The sequence below is a fragment of the Poecilia reticulata genome, linkage group LG11 (assembly GCF_000633615.1).
Source record: "Poecilia reticulata strain Guanapo linkage group LG11, Guppy_female_1.0+MT, whole genome shotgun sequence".
In the NCBI taxonomy this organism is placed as follows: domain Eukaryota; kingdom Metazoa; phylum Chordata; class Actinopteri; order Cyprinodontiformes; family Poeciliidae; genus Poecilia; species Poecilia reticulata.
Genome location: NC_024341.1, coordinates 10349675 through 10359887, shown reverse-complemented (window position 1 = coordinate 10359887; position 10213 = coordinate 10349675). Strand labels below are relative to the sequence as shown.

General features: G+C 36.8%; 1 long non-coding RNA gene across 1 annotated transcript in view; it reads right to left on the bottom strand.

Annotated features, from left to right (window-relative positions):
- Positions 1–10154, bottom strand: part of LOC103472204 (uncharacterized) — a 44944-nt gene extending 34790 nt beyond the window's left edge. The window contains exon 1 of the long non-coding RNA XR_534823.2: positions 10083–10154. This is a non-coding gene — a long non-coding RNA (uncharacterized LOC103472204). The remainder of the gene's footprint in view (positions 1–10082) is intronic.
- Between the last annotated feature and the right edge of the window lie 59 nt (positions 10155–10213).

Here is a 10213-nt window from a genome sequence, read left to right as displayed (position 1 = left end):
CCAGACTTCCCTCTTTCTCCACATCAATTATGGCCTCTCCCCGTAGCCAGAGCCCTCAGCTCTACGACCCCTGGGGTTACCGAGTCAGGGGGGTCAGAGGTCAATCTCCCCGCTGCCAGCCCAGCCATCTCTCAGAAGTTTCCGGCCCTGCGCCTGAAACCCTGCGATCGTAAGGGGCAACACCCACACAACCCTCGGGCGGCCAGGGAGAAACGCCGAAAAAATCCTCCCCCACCGCTGCTGCAGACAATGCCATGCCACAGTCAGCCTGGAGAAGTTAGCTGGTTCTCTTAAGTGATGCATGAAGATCCAGTTTTATGCCTAACAATAAAAATGAAATGCTGCTTGTTCTCCACATGATTTTTATTTTTATTATTATTATTTTTTTTTTGGTTAAGATTCCAAGATTAATTTTATGTTGAATGTGTGTGTCTCGTTTTCATCTGCTTGTCATAAATATGGGAGACAGTGTATTGAGCATTCAACAATTTAAGTTTTCCACCACCCTGAAGGAGTGTACTGCTGAACAAGCACGAGGTTTGATTGGCCGCTCAAATTCCAATGTGGCTGCCATTAACTGACTTACAGTTAAAACTGGGTTAATTGACATTTGCATTTCTGACTAAATCAAAGCTCTTTGATTATTTCACACATGAGGAACTACACAACGTTTAGCAAACACGTTGTTTTAAAAAACAAAATGCAAAGATTACTAGCTTATGTTGCTCATAGCACATTCCCACCAGCACTGTTCCTGGTTCCGTTGCTTCTTTCTTCTAGACCATTCCACTCAGACTTTGGCTCTATGTTCAGGGTCAGTGATATGCTGGAATCTGAAGTTCTGCCACGTTCTTCATTCTTTTGTGGCTGGCCACTCTGGCTTGTAAGTCTAACAAGTTTCCTGTGCGAAATGACTAAAAAAACAACAATTTCAACATTGTGCTAATTCCCATTATTGACTGTGAAAATAGAGTGTCTTGAGGGAGCCTTCTGTGGCACCGGTTTTTGGAGTCTGTTGTTAGTCTTCAACAGATTTTCCCACCTGAGCTGAGGATGTCCTCAACTCCACTAGCGTTATCCATGAAGGTCTCTGCTGCTTCCCTGATCAAATGTTCTCCTGGCCTGCCAGTTCAGTGGACATGTCTGAGTAGTTTTGCAGTTGTGACATATTAATTGATTGATTGAGAGTGATAATATTTCCTAATAATGGCATACTTGCTGCAAACAACCCTTAATTTATCATTTTCCTTTTCTATTATCACAATGTCTCCAAAACTGTCACCATCTTAGTCACTAAAATCTATCTCAGGTAGGATAGTGAGAGTTGATCTAACCGGCTAAATCGAAACATCAGATCAAATGCAAATATGACTTTGCACAATATCATGACAAATCTTAAAGACCCTGTCTGTTAATGTTGTCTAAATATCCTCTGAGGCCTTCTCAGAACAGCTAAAAGCAACTGGTTGCAGTGGATGGTGTCCGATTAAGAAGGGATGAAAAAATAACGCACTTTTCAGATTCCGATTTGTAAAGAAAAAGTATGTGCCAGTATTCTGGTCAACTTTTAGCTAGCCTTTTGTTTAAAATCCAATAAAGCACAATGAGTTTTGTATTTGTAACACGACAAAACTCAATGCAACCAAGTTAAGATGATATAAACATTAAATGGTAAATGGCCTGTACTTGCAAAGCTCTTTATCAAGTCCAGAGTACCCCAATGCGTATCACACAACAGTCAGTCATTAACTCATTCATGCACACATCCACATGCTGAAAGGCAGATTGTTTGCAAAACATGAGCTCGGAGACATAAAAAAATAAATAAAAATACGATTTTACACATATGGATTTTGGAAATACTTGAATTTCCTTGGCACTTTGCTGGAAGACAGGGCCAATAAAACCAAAATAATGTTTTTACATCAATTTTTATGTGAGTAAAAAAGGGACATCTCAACAGCCTTGAATTTACGTTCGCTGCGGCAGCTCCCTCACTCCATAAATCTCTTTAAATTGATTACTAATCAGCCACAGATATTAAAGAAGGGAGGGGAGATTTTCACTGATTCGGTGGTAAATTTCACAATGAAAGGCCAGCAGTCTATAAAGATGTATCACACAGCCAGGCAGGTTAAACAGCATGTCAATGGCTCGGGTCGCTTGGTTGAGCACACAGCCTTGATGTGGAGCACAGCTGTATTTCTGTCGTGGATCCCAGAGCTAACAGTATCAATATCAGACACATTATTGCTAATGGGAGAGCCAGAGGCTGGAGGGGAAGCGGGAGACAGAGAGCCTGCAGAGGGACGGTATCTCTATTGATTAGCTGGGGGGGAAAAAAAGGACCTCCACTCCAGTCCGCTCCCTGTTCAGACATATGGGGTAATAAGGACCACTCTTCCCCGCTGCTGCTCATCCCATCTCCCCGCACCTCCTAGCAGAGAGCCTTTTAATCAGCTCCCAGGGGAATACATGGATATGATATGGGAGAGAAAGAAAGAGGAAAAGGAGACAGGGTGAGAGGAGTCCATTAGTGAAGCCGACACAATAGCTGCAGAAACAAACCTGACACATGGACGGCTGCTTCGCGCACACAAAATAAGGGGGACATGAGTAACAGGCACGAACATTTTTAAATGTGCTTACAGTGTTTTCCATTTGGAACAAAAATAAATTTAAAGTTTCAACCGCTTTTTGACGACTTATAGAGCTGTCGTGGTGCACATGACACCTAAGCTGATGGCACTCCAGAGTTTCCAGAGGGTCAGTTTTCTCTCTGAGCCAGGGCTATTTTCCTCTGTTTATGTATAAGAGCCTTTCTGTTTTCTTTTCCAGCCAGAAGGATGCCAATCTCAGCGAGCCAGACTAACTTTATCAAAGCGGCCATCTCAGACGCTGACATCGAGTCCACAACTATGTTTCATGCTGAAAAGACATGAAAAAGAAAGCTGTCAGCGCCTCACCCCTTCGCTGGCCTCTCTGCCTCTCAGGCTCCCTTGAGAGATGGTGAGAGAAAGGGAAGTAAGGCGGAAGAGAATTCAAGAGTGGTTAAAACAAGTTTTAATATGACTCGAAACTCCGAATAAAGTGCCAGAGATCATCTTTAGGTTTATTTTCAAACAAAATATACAGAGATGTGAATGAAGTGGTAAGATTTCATTTAAGAAGCCTCAGTTTCTGAGGCAAAGTAACAAAATCACAGGAAGGCGCATGTGTTGGGTAAAACTTGTGCAACAGCACCCTCCTGTGGCAGATAACATTGGAGCACGTTTTGTACCAACTCTGTAGATTCAAAGTTTCTCACCAGACTTTTTTGTTAAAGTCCTCAAACTCACTATGGATATTGACTTCTGTAGAAGAATATGTTGCAGTCAGGTTTTCAATTGTGGTTTTGATTTCCTGTAACGTTTTACGAAATTGAAATAAAATTTTCTTTACCAAACAGAAGCCTTTTACGGACATGAGTCTTGGAACATCACATGAAACCTGAACAATTTTTCAAATTCAGTAAAATTTTTTCCCCCTGTCTATCCTTTTTTTATTATTATTTAAAAAAAATCAAGCCCCTATAGGCATTGACTTGTGTTCTGTATGATGGAAGGAAAATATTGGAGAAATATTTGAGAACACATAATAGATTTTTATTAAAACGAGGGAACAATAAAAGACCTGAAAGCAATTTGTGAGTAAAACCAGAGCACATCACATATGTTAAAGTCTGTCTGCAATATTGTTTCCTAATAGGAGTTGATTACCTTAATTTTTAAACCTCTTGTGATGCCACTTTGTGAAGCAGTTTTTCTCTTTAAAATATTGTACTTTTTTCATTTCCCGCTGGGAAATTCATGCTTTATTACCCACGTGCATTTTCTGTCACTCTAAAACTAGGCTAGATAGTATAATGTTGAAAATGTTGAGAAAAAGTGGCAAGGTTGAGCTAAAACGAGCAACAACAGTCCTGTAATACTGTCAATAGGACTTTTATTATTGTTGAAGGAGCAAGGCAGAACTACTACTTAATGTAACACATGTTTCCTGCTGACCAGAGGGACACATTAGGTCTGTTTATTCAATCAGCGTTAAAACAGAACTGGGAAGGGGGAGGTGGCTGGATTTGGACGGAGGAGAGCAGTTTTCATCAATACGCGTCAATAAGCAAGGAATAATCCTGATGTGAAATTTCTTCCATATGCCCCCACTGCGGGGCGCCAAAGAGTCTGCCAAAGCGTCCTCCATAGAGTCTATAAGGACATTTGTTCTCTGTGATTGGCTGGTGAGCTTGGAAGCAGCTGGAGAGGGGGACCAATAATGAACTCGTATATTGAGTCTCCAATTCCATTGGCTTAGAGTGGGTGTCAATCAAGGAGCGATTGGGGTCTGAAGAGAGAGATCGGGCCAGTTGGTTGTTTTGCACTCTGGAGGACGGAGCTCTGCAGCAGAGAGTTCCAGACACACACTCGCACTGCTGCTGATCGCCGAGCTGAGGACTATATTTAACAAAGCACTTATAATAATAATAATAATAATAATAATAATAATAATAATAATAATAATAATAATAATAATAATAATAATAATAATAATAATAATAATAATAGCTATTTTTGTAATAGTATTTTTTTTTACTACAAACTTTAAGTATTTACAAATACCAAATTTGGAATTCCTTGTTATTTTTTTTCTTACAACAATGTGGTGTTAATAAATGCTAATTTATTTATTTGTTTTATTATTATTGTTATTATTAGTAGTGGTAATAATAATAATAATAATAATAATAATAATAATAATAATAATAATAATAATAATTATTATTATTATTATTATTATTATTATTATTATTATTATTATTATTACAGAAGTTGTAACAACAATAATAATAATAATAATAATAATAATAATAATAATAATAATAATAATAAAGCAGTATTATTATTATCATTTATTAGATATTTGATTATTTTGTTTGCATTGTTTTATTTACTTGCAATATCTTCTCAATGCACATAGATAGATAGATAGATAGATAGATAGATAGATAGATAGATAGATAGATAGATAGATAGATAGATAGATAGATAGATAGATTTGATGAGGTGTCAGTGGTATTCTCAAACTTAGCCCCTCATAACTACTAAACTAACAATTTTATAACTCAGAATTACTACGTGTGTCCAACTTCACAGCAAGCCAAGTGGCCTCCATTTTTTTTCTTAGATAGACGCGCGTGCGCATTAGTCTAGCCTACGTCATGTGTGGCTCCTCCAATCAGCTCCACTCTAAGAGGGCTACATAGTGTGTGATTTAGGAGTCCTCCCTCAATAAATCTGTCTGAACTTCGCAAAGTTGATTTGAATGTGCTTGTTTCTCTTCGTTATTGAAAGTTGTCTCGGATTAATGAAGTGACAGCGCGCTGGCGTCAGATCAGTCGGAGTTGATAGTTTTAAGCTTCCTAAACGGCACGCGAGGCGGAGCGGTTCGGGTCTGGACCTTGTTTGAGCCACACAGTCCGTCAGTGACGCTTTCATGAGGCGAAACGCAGATGTCACGTGCTGTCAAGGATCAGTTTCTTTCTCTTTCTATTTAGAAGAGTTTTTGCATGTACCTCATATTTAAGATAGTGGGATATGTGTATTTCTGTCCTTAGCTTATGTGTTGAAAGATTGCCAGTTGCATGTCATTTAATCTCACAGTTAATGGGTGGGAAGTGTTGCAGTCGATTGCCAAACACTTAAGTTTGTTGGTGTATTTTAAGGACACTAACCAGTCGACAGATGTGTGTTGAAATACACTATTTACTCCTTTTTAAGCCATACTATTAAATTAATGAAACAGTTAAAATATTTTCTCTGTGCACTTTACGATGTTGTTATATTTTGAAATTAAAGAAATGGTTAAAATAATTTCTCGGTGTAGGCTACTTGCCATGCACAACGGTGTGCCATATAAACTCTGTCTACAGTAGATTATTTTTAACAGACAGTGCATTTCCACTGATGCACACTATGTAGGCTAATGTGGGCAGGAAAGATTCAGTGTTTTGTATCTCTTTTGAAAATTTGTGTTTAACTTTCTGTTTGGATTAATCAAGTATTTTGTCAACTGTATTTAACGAAATTTAGTTTCACTTCTCTCACTTTCTAGTCAAAGCAGACTAGTAAAGTTAATAGTGTCTTCCCATACATTTCATTTAATGGATGATTTTTAAGGTCTTTAAAAAATTTTGGTCAGTGTGATCAGTTTTTATGGATTATACTTTTGTCTTATTGTGACGATTTAAGTTTCTTCTCTTGAAAATTAATTGAATTGTAATATGAAGCGTTCTCTTCCAACAGCTATGTGTCTATTTAGACATTTGTTACAGTATTATTCAAAGTCCAAAGCAGCTCTTAAAAACATCAGTTCAACAATTACCAAATTGTGACAGCAGGGGTCGCAGTGGATCACTAACAAATTACACACAAGGACACAGTGCGTTTCTCCAGCTAGTTCAATCATCTTAATTTACATTTTGTAAATGTAATCTCTACATGTAATGTCATTTTTTTGTTGCTTATTTGTCAATGTTGACTTATTCTTATTATGTAAATGAAACCAGATCTGCCCATGTGCTAAATTGCTAAGAACAAACAAAAAAAACCTTTTTATATCATTTTTAGACGATACAAAAATTAATAAATAAAACCAGCTTTTTATAAATAAAAGTAGTCTTTTTTACAGATAAAAGTACTTCATCAGCACTTGAGATTTTGGCAAAAGGCAAAATAAAAGCAAATAAATCCTGCATTTTTTTTTCAAACCAAGTTTACTATATGTGCATAAATGCAACACAAACACATCGATCCAATAAAATGAACAACCACGCTAAGTTTTAACAACCATTTCCTCTCTTGTGGCATCAGTCAAGGATATTCATTCATACAATCCTGCAGAGACCTTGGATTGTGTCTGCAGAATGTTATGCTGCGTGGTGAAACAGCCTGACTGTCCAAAGTACAGCTTTATCAACTCTCCATACTGCAAGAATGTAATCAGTCCTTTTTTAACCTTAATGATTATTCTTTGATTTGTGCCAAACAATCAGTCAGGCATAAGATAAGAGTGTTCAAAAGAGGCAAAGAATGAAAAGGAAACCCTGCAGTCTGTACAAAAGTCTCACGGAAATAACGTGTGGATGACTTGAGACTGACATTGACATTACGGGCTGTACTTAGAACGGCTTCCATCTTACAATTCTCAAATTCTCCAGGAGTCACAGAAACTATATTTTCAAAACATATCACACTCAAGCCCTGTGATAGAAATGGTGGACTTTAGAATAAATTATTGTTCAAAAATATTGAAAACTACACTATGCTCTCATAGGTCAATGTACGCATACTGTACCATAATCGGAACTGCATGGAGACTTGATGCATAAAGCCAAAATTATGTCTTCAACATGTTCACCTTTTAAGAAAAGAAGCAGTGCCAGCAAAGTATGGATTTAAAAGGGCCACTGACTTTCCTCACATGTCCCAGTAGGATAAACCACCCAAAAAAAAAATAAAAAAATACTATTAAAGGCTGCAATTATTTGGTTTTGCAAGACACAGAAAATCTTGCATGTTGTTCAGCAAGTGCTAGTTTAGATTCTTAGTCATCAAGGACATTACAATCATATATGGTTAACAGAACATTATTAGACCTCTTTGCTTATTACCTGAAGATATTTCACCTCTCATCCAAAAGGCTTCCTCAGTTCTGAATATGTCTTCAAGCAAAAGTACTCAGATGGAGAGGCAACATTAAAAATATACAATTAAGTGAGATGAGGTCTATGCAGGTCTTTAAGACTGCCATTAACTTGCATCCGCATTTTTAAGATGCAGCTGTAAGGCAAAATCTAAACAAAGCAGTAGATTCCTGTTGTATTTTTTTCTCTTTTTTTGTGTACACCGCCAAGTCAAATCCGGTGTAATGTCAGAGCACTTTACAACGCAAACAGGTCAATTCATATCCATACATAGAATCCAACTTGGTCCTTATATAATTTAAAAAAAAATTATAATACAATAAAATCATAAAATAATAATCATGTTGATCCTGTTAAACAACACAATCAAATTTAGCTTATGTAACACCAAGTGGCCTGTCTAAGGAAGTCCAGCCAATTGCATTGATTCATTGACTTTTTAGAGATTCCTTATCCTATCCCTTGCACAAAAGCACTGAACCAGGAAGTTAATGGCAGAAGTTGCTCTTTCAATAACATTATCTGGGAAAGAAGCGCATACAAATACTGAACCAGTTGTACTTCTTATGAAAAGAAAAACATGAATGGAATAGTTAATTGTGGCAATAACTTGGTCAAAAGTTTTATCCAGAAATAAGACATGATTAACAAAAAGCATTATCAAGACAAATAAAGAGAACAAAGCAAATAATTCTGTCAGTGATTCTGTGAGAAAAAGAAACGGCTTACTTCAGAATGACTGAGGTGGGAGTATAGCAATGACAATTAAAGAGAGGACACAGTTAATGGCAGCAATGTTCGTGCCAGTGACTCCATCCAGGAAAAAAAAACACAGCTAAACTCAGAAGCAATAAACCAGGTGTACTTTCTATGGAAAAGAGAAAAACCTTAAGTGCACATAATTCATGGCAGCAATAGTTCAACGTCTTCCATACAGGAAAGACTTAAAACACAGAAGCAGTGTGAAAATCATACCTTCTATAAAAAAGCACAATTAGCGAGAGAGCACAAAGTTAGTAATGGCATTGCAACAAGTATTTATTAAGGATTATATAGACCTCATATTCTGAATAGCTGATTTGGGCTGAAAGGAAACAAACTGTTTCACTTCTGCATATATCTATATTATTATTATGGGTTTGTTTTACCCATAGAGAGATCAGACATTTGTTGTTCAAAATCAATTTGCTGACAAAATCACTTTTTTGTGTGTTTATAGTATAACAGCAAAAAAAAAAAAAAAAAAAAAAGCAATTTAACCTGCTTCATTCCATTTAACTTTTTAATATACTTTATTAGAAAATATATGAGGGAAAAACAATGTAATCAAGCTCAGTATTGCTATATTAATGTGTATGGGGCTGTAAAACAAAAAGATTTTCCCCTTTTATGTTTTGCATGGGACATTTTTACCCAACGTCTTTCTTATTGTTAAATTGTGAATACTGGCATGAACTGTTAAGGCACTGGGACATGCAATGTTGTCCAGTGTTGTTCTGTGATCTTTCAAGACTCGTTGATGCACTCTTGAAGTCTTTTTGGTAAATTGCATTAGGGTTCAGAACTTTTCCTCGTTTTCTCCCTTTTGAACGATGACTGTGGTTCCACAGACTGTGGTTCCACAGTCATCCGCAATCTCAGTAAATGACTTTGTAACCCCTTTGAGGCATATCGATTTCAATAGATTTATTTCTCATCTGTTCTTGAACTTGTAGATATCGGGGCATCATGTTGTTTTGAGATCTTTTAGCATGCTTCATGTTGTCATACTGACTACATGCCTGACTATTGGGTCAGGCAGTACTCATTCTAGACTGTGACTATTGAAGCATTTATGTAGGCTCCTGTGTATTGGGTGGCGAGCTGGTTAGTTATCTTAAGTAAAATCATCATTTGAAAACTTCACTGATTCTAAGCAAGATTGTAAGATAGTAAGCGACACAGATCAACAGCTCAGTTTGTGGTTGAGAATGTGGTTGAGAATTTCAAACATAAATAAGTATTCTGTAAATGGGGTAAATACTTTTTTATATGGCATTTTCCTGCTGTCATTTGTGCTTTATTGTGAAGAAATTAAGTTAACAGTTTGAACGTATTCGACCACCACTTTATAAAGATACAAGTTAAACACTAACAGCGTGGCTAAATAGGTTAAAATGTTGGTTTAAAGCTCAAATACAAAGGAAATTAGAAAATCCTCACTGAAGTTCCTAAGTAACAATATAATCTTGCACCTTAGAACTTAGAGATATTCCAAATTAATCAACACATTATCAAAATCATAGTTCACCTCGTTGTGTTAATTATTAAAGTATGAATGATAAACGATTAAATGGAAGCTTACTTTCTTGCTGTTCAAGTGGACAACTTTTCTTTGCTCCTATTGGTTTGAAATTATGGACAGTTGACTTGACCAATCATTCTCTCCTCTGGCTAAAGCTTTCGTCCAATCAACGTGGAGCTATGCAAATTACG